Source organism: Lasioglossum baleicum, chromosome 17, assembly GCF_051020765.1.
Source record: "Lasioglossum baleicum chromosome 17, iyLasBale1, whole genome shotgun sequence".
NCBI classification, from domain to species: Eukaryota; Metazoa; Arthropoda; class Insecta; order Hymenoptera; family Halictidae; genus Lasioglossum; species Lasioglossum baleicum.
The window spans coordinates 7,671,166-7,683,257 of NC_134945.1; the positions used below are offsets into that span (position 1 = coordinate 7,671,166).

General features: G+C 38.1%; 1 protein-coding gene across 32 annotated transcripts in view; it reads left to right on the top strand.

Moving 5' to 3' along the window:
- Positions 1-12,092, top strand: part of LOC143217573 (bromodomain adjacent to zinc finger domain protein 2B) — a 314,941-nt gene that overhangs the window by 240,243 nt on the left and 62,606 nt on the right. The gene's annotated exons all lie outside the window — the stretch shown is intronic.

The following is a 12,092-nucleotide window of genomic DNA, read 5'->3' on the forward strand; positions in this document are numbered from 1 at the left end:
TATTCAATTTCAACTTCAACTTCAAGTCTTCCATTTCAACTTCAATTTTTATTGTAATTGTAATTTTTCATCTTTATTGTGATTTTAATTGCAATGGTTATTTGTCGTACACTTCTTATGTCAAATCCACAGGCTCTAATAAACCTATTTATTGGCTTAACTTTACACTCGTTTTTGTCGAAATCTATTTTTACTCTTCTCTTCTTTTAATTAAAATAACATTTCTGGACCTTTAAGATTTCTTAGAACGTCTCCTAAACGTCTTTCAGACGTCAAAAAGTCGTCTTTAAGAAGTAGCGACGCCGTTACCTGCCAAAAATGCTCAACTTTAAACAAGCATAACTCCTAAACCATTGATCCTACAGTATCGAAACTTGGATCTGCAGGTTCTCCGTGTACAAATCTAGTGAATTGCATACCAAATACATCATAAACATTACCATTTGCGACGCAAATGGCGGATCAATGAGGAAACCATCTCGGTCCATTCGGAAGAGTTTTACAGACCGACCCGTCGCGGTTTTACATCCGGGGGGCCGTTTTACAGTCGCGAGGTAAATATAATTTACAGATCTTTCGGAATCAATCCGCACAATGGTTGCAAGGGCGCGTGCACGCACACTTTCGCGGCCCCGGACCACGGGTACAGCAACTTTTACCAGGCGTTTCTGCAACATGGTATTCCGGTTACGAGAAGTGCGCGCGTTTTATAGTCGAAGTTGAATCGCCGAGAATTCCAGGGTAGCTCGTAACCGCCTCGAAGTTTCCATTCCGCGGCGACGTATCGCCGAAAGCGGCGGGGCGTAGGCGCGCGCGACTCGTACGCGTACATAAACTTGAGCACACAGAATCAAACGTGACATTTAGCTAGCGCGGTAGCCTAGAGACACGATGATGCGAAGTCACGTACTGGCTACGTACATGCGTGTACACGAGCATAGAAACAGAGAAAAAAGAAAGAGAGATAGATAGAAAGAGACTGAGAGAGTGAGAGGACGTCCCACGCGTCATCGCCAGTTTCGAACAAGCACTCGCTCTGTGTGCTCTTCCTTTTCTAGCCTCGCACCCCTCCCGGCTACGTTTTTAGTAGTCTTCGATTTCATGAACGCAATGCTAATTTTGGTGCTCGTTTTCAACACTTTCTTGTTGACCACCTGAACATCGTTGCCGTAAAGCACGTTTTTAAGCAGTAACACATTTCAATTGCAGTTTGCGTAACCATAACGCCTGAATACTGAATACGCCTTGAAATTGAAGAGTTAAAATTGAAATTGTAGTTGAAATAGAAAAATAGAAGTTGAAATTGTAAAGTTGATGTTGAAATTGAAAAATTGAAATTGAAATTGGAAATGAAATTTCCTCTCGTTTCAACTGCAATTTCACCCTTCAATTTCAATTTTTCAATCTCAACTTTTCAATTTCAACTTCAAATTCTACTTGAACTTTTCGATATCAACTACAATTTCAATTCTTCAATTTCAACTACAATTTCGACTCTTCAATTTCAATTTTTCAATTTCAACATCAACTTTTCAATTTCAACTACAATTTCACCCTTCAATTTCAACTTTTCAATTTCAACTTCAAATTCTACTTGAACTTTTCGATATCAACTTCAATTTCAATTTTTCAATTTCAACTCCTCAAATTCTACTTGAACTTTTCAATTTCAACTACAACTTCAACTGTTCAATTTCAACTTCAACTTTTCAATTTCAATTTTTCAATTTCATTTTCAACTTCAATTTCAATATCAATTTTTCAATTTCAACCTCAACTTTTCAATTTCAACTTCTATTTTTCTATTTCAACTACAATTTCAATTTTAACTCTTCAATTTCAAGGCGTATTCAGTACAATTTCACTCTTCAATTTCAATTTTTCAATTTCAACTTCAATTTCAACTCCTCAAATTCTACTTGAACTTTTCGATATCAACTACAATTTCAACTCTTTAATTTCAATTGTTCAATTTCTTCTTCAACTCTTCAATTTCATTTTCAACTTCAATATCAATGTTTCAATTTCAACACCAATTTCAATGTTTTAATTTCAGCACCAACTTTTCAATTTTATTTGCAACTTCAATTTCATTTTCAACTTCAATTTCAACTACAATTTCAACTCTTCATTTTCATTTTCAACTTCAATTTTTCAATTTTATTTCAACTTCAATTTCAATATCAATTTTTCAATTTCAACCTCAAGTTTTCAATTTCAACTACAATTTCACTCTTCAATTTCAATTTTTCAATTTCAACTTCAATTTCAACTCCTCAAATTCTACTTGAACTTTTCGATATCAACTACAATTTCAACTATAATTTCAACTCTTTAATTTCAATTCTTCAATTTCAACTCTTTAATTTCAATTCTTCAATTTCAACTCTTTAATTTCAATTCTTCAATTTCAACTCCTGAAATTCTACTTCAATTTTTCAACATCAACTTCAACTCTTCAATTTCATTTTCAATTTCAATGTTTCAATTTCAACACCAATTTTTCAATTTCATTTTCAACTTCAATTTCAATGTTTTAATTTCAGCATCAACTATTCAATTTTATTTTCAACTTCAATTTCAATGTTTCAATTTCAACACCAACTTTTAAATTTCAATTACGATTTCACTCTTCAATTTCTATTGTTCAACTTCGATTTCAACTCCCCAAATACTCCTCAAAATACTATACATTTTTCTCTGCCGACCCCGTTTCTCTTCAGCCAAAATTCTCGAGGCCTCATTACCTCCTCCCCTCAATTTCCCACCTGTTTTCGCTCTCGTTCGGCCTTCGCTCCACCCTTTCGATTTCTTTCGATAGAACGCGATACCACCCTCTCAGTTCCCTAGATTCTTCGTTTTCCATTCCATCTTATGTTCCTCCGTCTTCTTCCAGAGAAGCTGTGCTTCTTTTTACTTCGGCACACCTCGGGGCTGTCTCTTGCAACGCTCTTCCCCCCTGGTCCCCTTTCCTCCCCTCTGATCCCCTCTCGTTTTCTCTCGTTCCTTCCCTCGACACCGGTCGAGGCAACGTGTATAGGTTGATAAATGCGCTCGGCGTGCCTCGAATTCGATATAGCTGGAGATAGACAGAGAGAGGAGAGGAGAGGGGAGCTGGTCGAAGATGCTCGATAAGAAAAGACACTTGGTACAATAATAAAAGAGGGGGAGGCGGCTAGGAACGTGCGCCGCCGAACAAGATCAGGCCGACGCGACGCCCCCGGGAAAAAAATATCAATCGAAATCTCCCAGGAGCGTACCCACCACCGCAGACCCAGGTCGTTCCTCCTCCTCCTCTTCCGCCTCCTCCGCCGCGTTTTAAACATTAAACCATTGAATTATGTAGCGCGGGTAATCCGACGGAGTTTCTTTTCTCGAGCGGAGATTGCGAGGAGCACGCGAGAACGTGGGACGTCCCGGCCAGACGAACTTTCGCCCGCGGTTTTGCGATTTCGCGGACCCAGAAGGCTATCCCACCGGCGAATCTGGTTCCCTTAAGGAGCCGCGCCCCGACAGGTTGCGAAACCGGCATGTGAATCATCGGCCGTTCGAGATTTCGGGAATTAAAACGGGCCGGCCACGGTTTCTTGTTAATCAACCGAGCCGGCTTCGCTCGGACCTCCACGCTTAAGAAGCTGTGTTTGATTCCTCGGGGACTGGTATTTTTGTGGAGGAGATGCTTGTCTTCGCTGTTGTTCTGGTTCTTCGTAATTGGATTATTCGAATTTGGGAAATTTCTAGTTATTAATTCTTTGTTTTGAATTCAGGGGGATTTTAGGGGGATTATACGAAATATATAAATGTTCTGCGTTGATTGAGCGAAGCAGAAGGAAAACAAAAATTGAATTTAAGACCTAATAACCTTGTTTGAAAAACGATATTATACAATGTTCTTAAATTTTTGTAAACTTTTTGAAATATTTTCGAAAATATTGATTTTAGAGAAAAAAGTTCCAAACAAGAAATGAAGCTCATATAAAGCTCTACAAAAAAGGTTACATACATTGTTTACATAATCCTATTATTTTGGCTGTCAAAGACTCGTTTGCCCCCTGCTCCCATCAAACTTTTGACAGTTCTTATTAAATATTTTCGAAAATATTGATTTTGGAAAAAAAAGGTTCAAACAAAACATGAAGCTCATATAAAGCTCTATGAAAAAGGTTGTATACATTTTTTACGTAAACCTATTATTTTGGCTGTTATGACCCAAAATAACTCGGCGGGGGGTGAAATTAACTCTGTCAAACATTTTTTTAAATTTATTTACTTGCGTAAATAATGGGAATTTTGAAAAATACTTTAGATAAAAGTTGTAGACCTCATCAAAATACACATTTTATGTTCTATTGATTTTTGTCATAAAGATAATCCTTTCTTAGAAAAATTATAGGTAAAGATTCACTTATACGGAGCTACCCCCGATTTCAAAGGTCGCATCATTGCTCAATAACCACTGTCTTTATGTCAAAATTCAATAGGACATAAAATGTGTATTTTGATGAGACCTACAACTTTTAGTTGAAGTATTTTTCAAAATTACCATTATTTACGGAAATAAATGAAAAAAACTATGATTTTTTCATGATTTCACTATCATATTCGTAATCAGACCGTCAAAATCCGGTAAGAATCCAGAAAAACTCTCCATTTGTTTAATCTAGCATCGGTTGTATTTGATCTATTCATTTTTTGTTGTAAATGTATAGTAATCATAGCGAATAGAAGATTTTACTGTGCTCTGAAAAATGATTTCACCTGACCATCACTTTACACGATGTTTTTTTTATGAAATCGTATACATATATTAACTTTCATTCATCCCCGCGTCAATTTAATACATTTTTCGAGCGCGCAAAGTGCACGTACCGATGAATATTAAAATGCGCAAACGTTCAAAACGCATCACGCACGAACGCGCAAAAATTTCATTCTTTTATTTGTATTTGATCATGGGGAGAGAGGAAGCTGTCGCGTTTGTTTGTCCGAATTACGCGTAACACTTCAAATTTCACGTTGATATTAAGCAAAATGTAGAACAGTAGAGAATGGTAAACCGACAAAACAGTGGAAATGAAAAAGTTCGTATCGTGTTACAACTTTCCTACTGAATTACTGCTCCAGTTGAAAATCACTATGTTATCCCTACAATTTTTGGTATCATTGAAAAATTACATTGAAAATTATAATAAACTACATTTTTAAAAAGTTTGATTTATTTTGCAAGAAATAATTTTTATTAAAATCACATTTGCACAAAATTTTTGAGTTCGAGGTCATTTCAAGGTCATAGTATAATACTCTGTTGAATTCGTGTCGACGTCACCAACAATCCTATGACGTCCGAAACACATGGTGTCATTTGAAAAAGTCAAGGTGACCTTCACTTTTTTTACGCAAAAAGCATTTTTTCCGATTTAAAAATATGCGAACATGTAGCTGACCAAGTACTGATCAACTCCTGTCTAAAACATTTTTTAATCCCACTACCGGAAATGCCTAAAAAATTGTGACATAACTTAACAGGTAGACCCTGTATTATACAGTGGGTGAGGCCAGAAACAAGCCACCTGAATAACTCGGCAGCTATTGGTGTTAGGAAGAAATGCATCAGATGGAACTTGCTTGGTTTCGAGGGGGCATTAACCAGATGTTAGTAGCTTTTTTGTACGTGGACGCGCAAAGGACATATGAAGGTCAACTTCATTTTTATAAATGTAATGAGGTATTTTTTAATACATCAATCGATGCAGCTGGACATTCGTTATAAAAAATTACTAACCTACGTATGTCGAAAAGTTAATAGTTCAGGAGGTATTTCAATTTAAATAACTCTATGGTTGATTTGTTCGAAAACTTGCAAGACAAAGTATTGTATGCCCATCACTACTCTTGGTTAAAGTGATCGATATTAAAGTTTTAATCAAGATTGATTAATTATGTTACGTATACGAAGTTTCGATCCTGTAGGATGAATGATTCAGGAGTTATGAGTGTTGAAAGTTGAGCAATTTCGAACCTTTCGAAAACACTGCAGATTGCTCAACTTTAAACGACCATATCTCCTGAACTATTGAGCCTAGAGGATCGAAACTTGGATCTACAGATTCTCCGGGAAAAAATCTACTGGATTACATACCAAATACATCATAATTCTAAAAAGTAAACGGTGCAGTAATTAATAATCCATCGTCGAGCAGGAGATTGTTGGTAATTTCGGACGACACCGGTGTTTTGCGACGATGGCGAAACGATTCGTACTTTTTTCGTGAGGGAAAGGTGCGCGATTTCGAGGGCACTGGTGTTCTTCCATCGGCGAGGCGTTTCGATCGTTTGATCCGAGCCGCCTGTGTCGGTCGCGGCGCATTATTCAGCGGTGGGTCCGCATGCAATTATTAACACGCATCCGTCAGGCATCGTGGAGCATTATGTTTACACAAACGATTCCCATTACCGGCGTTAAACATAATTTACAAGTTCCCCAGGCCGCCGCGCCGGAGCAGATGAATCTGCCATTACCGCCGCCGGTCCTTTATTACATCGTCAGCCGAGGCTGATCCTATATTTATAACAAAGTTAGCCGACGCGCGGTGGCTCGATTATGTTTAAAGAAGGGAGCTCGCCGGTCCGCGGCGCCTGTGACTTCGTTAACGAGAAATTAATTAGCACGAAGCAAGGAGCAAGACACCGACACCGCCTCCCGGGCACACTCCCCCACGATTTCCAGCCTTTTCACCCTGAAATTCATTTTACCCCGTGATCGGACACCGATTTTCCTTATTCTCTTTTTTATTTGGTTGGCTGCCGACGATTTTTGGTACCTGGGACGAGGATTCCGGCGACTACTTTTTGAATGTTTTGACAGTTCTTACTAAATATTTTCTAAAATATTGATTTTACAGAAAAAACTTTCAAACAAAAAATAAAGCTCATATAAAGCTCTACAAAAAAGGTTTTATACGCTTTTTGCGTAAACCTATTATTTTGGCTGTCAAAGCCTCGTTTGCCCCCAGCTCCATTCAAAGTTTTGACAGTTCTTACTAAATATTTTCTAAAATATTGATTTTACAGAAAAAACTTTCAAACAAAAAATAAAGCTCATAAAAAGCTCTACGAAAAAGGTTATGTACATTTTTTACGTAAACCTATTATTTTGGCTGTCAAAGCCTCGTTTGCCCCCCAGCCCCCGTCAAAGTTTTGACAGCTCTTACTAAATATTTTCGAAAATATTGATTTTAGAGAAAAAAGTTTCAAACAAGAAATGAAGCTCATATAAAGCTCTACAAAAAAGGTTACATACATTGTTTACATAATCCTATTATTTTGGCTGTCAAAGACTCGTTTGACCCCTGCTCCCATCAAACTTTTGACAGTTCTTATTAAATATTTTCGAAAATATTGATTTTGGAGAAAAAAGGTTCAAACAAAACATGAAGCTCATATAAAGCTCTATGAAAAAGGTTGTATACATTTTTTACGTAAACCTATTATTTTGGCTGTTATAACTCAAAATAACTCGGCGGGGGGTGAAATTAACTCTGTCAAACATTTTGTAAAATTTATTTACTTCCGTAAATAATGGGAATTTTTAAATATACTTCAGATAAAAGTTATAGACCTCATCAAAATACACATTTTATGTTCTATTGATTTTTGTCATAAAGACAATACTTTCTGAGAAAAATGATAGGTAATCATACACTTATACGGAGCCACCCTCGATTTCAAAGATCGCATGATTTGAACATTTAATATCGTTTTTCTCAAAAACTACTGTCTTCACGACAAAAATCAATAGAACATGAAATGTGTATTTCGATGAGACCTACAACTTTTATTTCAAGTATTTTTCGAAACTACCATTATTTACGGAAATAAATGGAAAAAACTATGATTTCAGTTATGAGTTCAATAAATCGATGCAACATTTCATGGTTAAACCGTTTGAGCCATTTTACAGAAATCGGAATCGAAAATATTTTTTCTATGCCAGCCGCGATCGCAGAACCTTCGTTTCACGGAGAAAATAATCGAAATCATTGACCTACCGCGAAACACAATAAAGCTGTCGTCCGCCGCGGTTTAAAATCAATTTTCCCAGCAACAACGATTCGTACTTACAAATCCGTCACACTCCGTAACGTTCTCTATCTCGAATTCACCGCGTGGCAGGCCGCGAATGGCGGGAACACGCCGGGAATCGCGAATCGCGGGCGTCAAAGACTAGCATTTTTATAACGAACGCAGGGAAACAATGATGATTCGTTTCGTCGAGCGAGGATTGTGAGGTTGGGGGGGAGGGAAGGGAAAGAAGGAAAGGAAAAAAGAAATAGTGCTAGACCGTAGAGGGCCATGGCTCGGTGTCTCCGTCCCTCCGGTTGGGTTGGTCCGTCGCGTAAACGAAATTAAAGCGATTTGGAAGCGAGCCAGCCATCGCTGCGACGGTCGCAAACGCCGCGCCGCCAACCCCTCTCGGCATTCCGATCCCTCGATCGATCTTCTTCCTCGGGGGACAGGATACACACGCATACAGGGTGAACCACGGAACGTGATCCGGCTGGATTATCCTCTTATTAATTGTCCTGTTCGCGAAATTCCTCAATCTTCGCCTCTGCGGAATTTTTATTCAATGAAATTCGCGACGCTTCGATTTTCGTAAACTTCGATTCTAAACACGTTAAGGTGTTGCAAATATAATAATACCAGGTCGTTCAGGAGGTTCGTAGCCCAACAATGAAATGACATATACTCCCTTAAGCTCGATACATTTTTTCCAGCGATTTCCAATTCATTTACCCCACCTCTGAAACGATTTTCCTCTAAAATTCTTCATTTCACGAAAAACGCCTGACACGTAGGAATTTTTGAAGTTTGGGAACAAGTGGAAGTCAGAGGGGGTAGACCAGTCAACGAAAAGTTGTAGAGGGAAATGGAAGGAACACAATTTTTAACTTTGGGTCTTTGTTTGGACTAGTTAGGAGGTAAACCCAAACTTTGAAAGGGGCTCGGTTAATTTGACCCCCGCCGAGTTATTTTGGATAATAACAGCCACAATAATAGCTTTACGCAAAAAATGTATATAACCTCTTTTGTAGAGCTTTTTATGAGCTTAATTTTTTGTTTGAAACTTTTTTTTCCAAAATCGATATTTTCGAAAATATCTAGTAAGAACTGTCAAGACTGTGAAGGGGCCTGCAGGGCAAACGAGGCTTTGACAGCCACAATAATAGCTTTACGCAAAAAATGTATATAACCTCTTTTGTAGAGCTTTTTATGAGCTTCATTTTTTGTTTGAAACTTTTTTCTCTAAAATCAATATTTTCGAAAATATTTAGTAAGAACTGTCAAAACTTTGAATGGAGCTGGGGGGCAAACGAGGCTTTGACAGCCAAAATAATAGGTTTTCGCAAAAAATGTATATAACCTCTTTTGTAGAGCTTTTTATGAGCTTCATTTTTTGTTTGAAACGTTTCTCTCTAAAATCAATATTTTCGATAATATTTAGTGAAATACAGACCGATGGGGATCATTTATTTAAGATTAATCTCCCGCCGGCGATATCGGTTTCCCGAGCACGATCTTTCGTTGTTTAGGACTTGCGAACAATTTGGTAAAATTCCGAGCTGTGCTCAGCGTAGCCTCTGCTTTAATATTTACGCGACATTTTACCCGAAAAAGTTTAACTTTCGAAACTATTATACAGGGTATACAAAACCAGCCGTCCAGGGGTGTTAACTTCTCAGATAAGCATATTCGGTAAAAATGTTTGCAGTAAAAGTTGCAGGGATTAATGGAGGGCACATGTCCATGACCTTGTATTTGACCTTCGGATCCATTTTCAAGGTTATTTCGAAAACAATTGGATATTCGACAGCGAATATAATTAGCCATCCAGCAATATTTAACTTGGTCGGGAAATACTTGAATGGTTTGAGTAACGAGGAACGTTTTTTCTCTCGAGGGAGCGTTCCGCGACAGTTTTGCTGCAGCTTCCTCGGGGGGTGTTCTTTTCGCAACAGCTCGATACTTTCGCGCGAAGGGCGCAGTGTCCGAGGTCGGATTGTGCCCGGAGAAAAAAGGGGGCCTCCTCCATTGAAGAAGTTAAGCACGGCGCAGGACGTTCGCTCCCGGGATTACGCGAGTTTTATTCGTATCTCGCAGCGAACACGCTGAATGAATATGCCGGCGCGTTAAATCTCTCGGATCTTTCATTCCGTCGCCTTTCCAGCCGGTAAGATTCGCGTCGTTCCATGCCGCGCCGTTGGTCCGGGCTATTTTCTTCCCGGCACGTACACGTTCACTCTTCTCTCTTCTTCGCCGGGGCTGCTCCGACGGCAACCCAACCAGGGGGAAAAAAGACGAGGACAAAGGATCCCGGCCCCGTATATTCCGTGTCCCGAAAATAGCAGAACCCGTAGTTACGTTATACCCGGCCCAACGAGCTCGCGACCCCGCGGATTCTCCGATCGTAAAAATTTAATTGCTCCGAATACTGATTTATGACCATTAAGAAAACATAAAAAAATCATAGTTTTTTTCATTTATTTCCGTAAATAATGGTAATTTTGAAAAATACTTCAACTAAAAGTTGTAGGTCTCATCAAAATACACATTTTATGTCCTATTGAATTTTGACATAAAGACAGTGTTTATTGAGCAATGATGCGACCTTTGAAATCGGGGGTAGCTCCGTATAAGTGAATAATTACCTATAATTTTTCTAAGAAAGTATTATCATTATGACAAACATCAATAGAACATAAAATGTGTATTTCGACGAGACCTACAACTTTTATGTGAAGTATTTTTCACAATTTCCATTATTTACGGAAGTAAATAAAAAAATGTTACACAGAGTTAATTTGACCCCCGCTGAGTTATTTTGGGTCATAACAGCCAAAATAATAAGTTTACGTAAACAATGTATATAACCTTTTTTGTAAAGCTTTATATGAGCTTCATTTTTTGTTTGAAACTTTTCTCTCTAAAATCAATATTTTCGAAAGTATTTAGTAAGAACTGTCAAAACTTTGAAAGGGGCTGGGTTAATTTGACCCCCGCCGAGTTGTTTTGGGCAATAACAGCCGAAATAATAGGTTTACGTAGAAAATGTATAGAACCTTCTTCGTAGAGCTTTTCTTGGGCTTCATTTTTTGTTTGAAACTTTTTTCTCTAAAATCAATATTTTCGAAAATATCTAGTAAGAACTGTCAAAACTTTGAAGGGGGCTGAGGGGCAAACGCGGCTTTGACAGCCAAAATAATAGGTTTACGTAAAAAATGTATAGAACCTTTTTTGTAGAGCTTTATATGAGCTTCATTTTTTGTTTGAAACTTCTTTCTCCAAAATCAATATTTTCGAAAATATTCAGTAAGAACTGTCAAAACTTTGAATGGAGCTGGGGGCAAACGCGGCTTTGACAGCCAAAATAATAGGTTTACGTAAAAAATGTATACAACCTTTTTTGTAGAGCTTTATATGAGCTTCATTTTTTGTTTGAAACTTCTTTCTCTAAAATCAATATTTTCGAAAGTATTTAGTAAGAACTGTCAAAACTTTGAAAGGGGCTGGGTTAATTTGACCCCCGCCGAGTTGTTTTGGGCAATAACAGCCGAAATAATAGGTTTACGTAGAAAATGTATAGAACCTTCTTCGTAGAGCTTTTCTTGGGCTTCATTTTTTGTTTGAAACTTTTTTCTCTAAAATCAATATTTTCGAAAATATCTAGTAAGAAGTGTGAAAACTTTGAACGGGGTATATAATTTTGTCCAACACACTGAAAACATTCGAAGAATCTACGGTCAAATTAAAATGATGAAGAAAAGAAGCGAGTCTCTCTTTCAGTATCGTTCCTCGAAATCTCAGCGAGGAAGGTAACGACGGATTAGCAGATCGCCAGCTAAGATGGCGAAACCGAGAATGAAAGAAACGACGTATGGTCACGCATGAGAGAAATGATCGTTGAATAAAAGACAGGAATGTGTACCCGATCGGCCACGTGAAGAAAGGAAAACACAGCGCGGGTAATTGCAGTCGAATCCGAGAAAGTAACAGCGCCGGCTAATCCGCGAACAAAGGAAAACGCGTGGCGA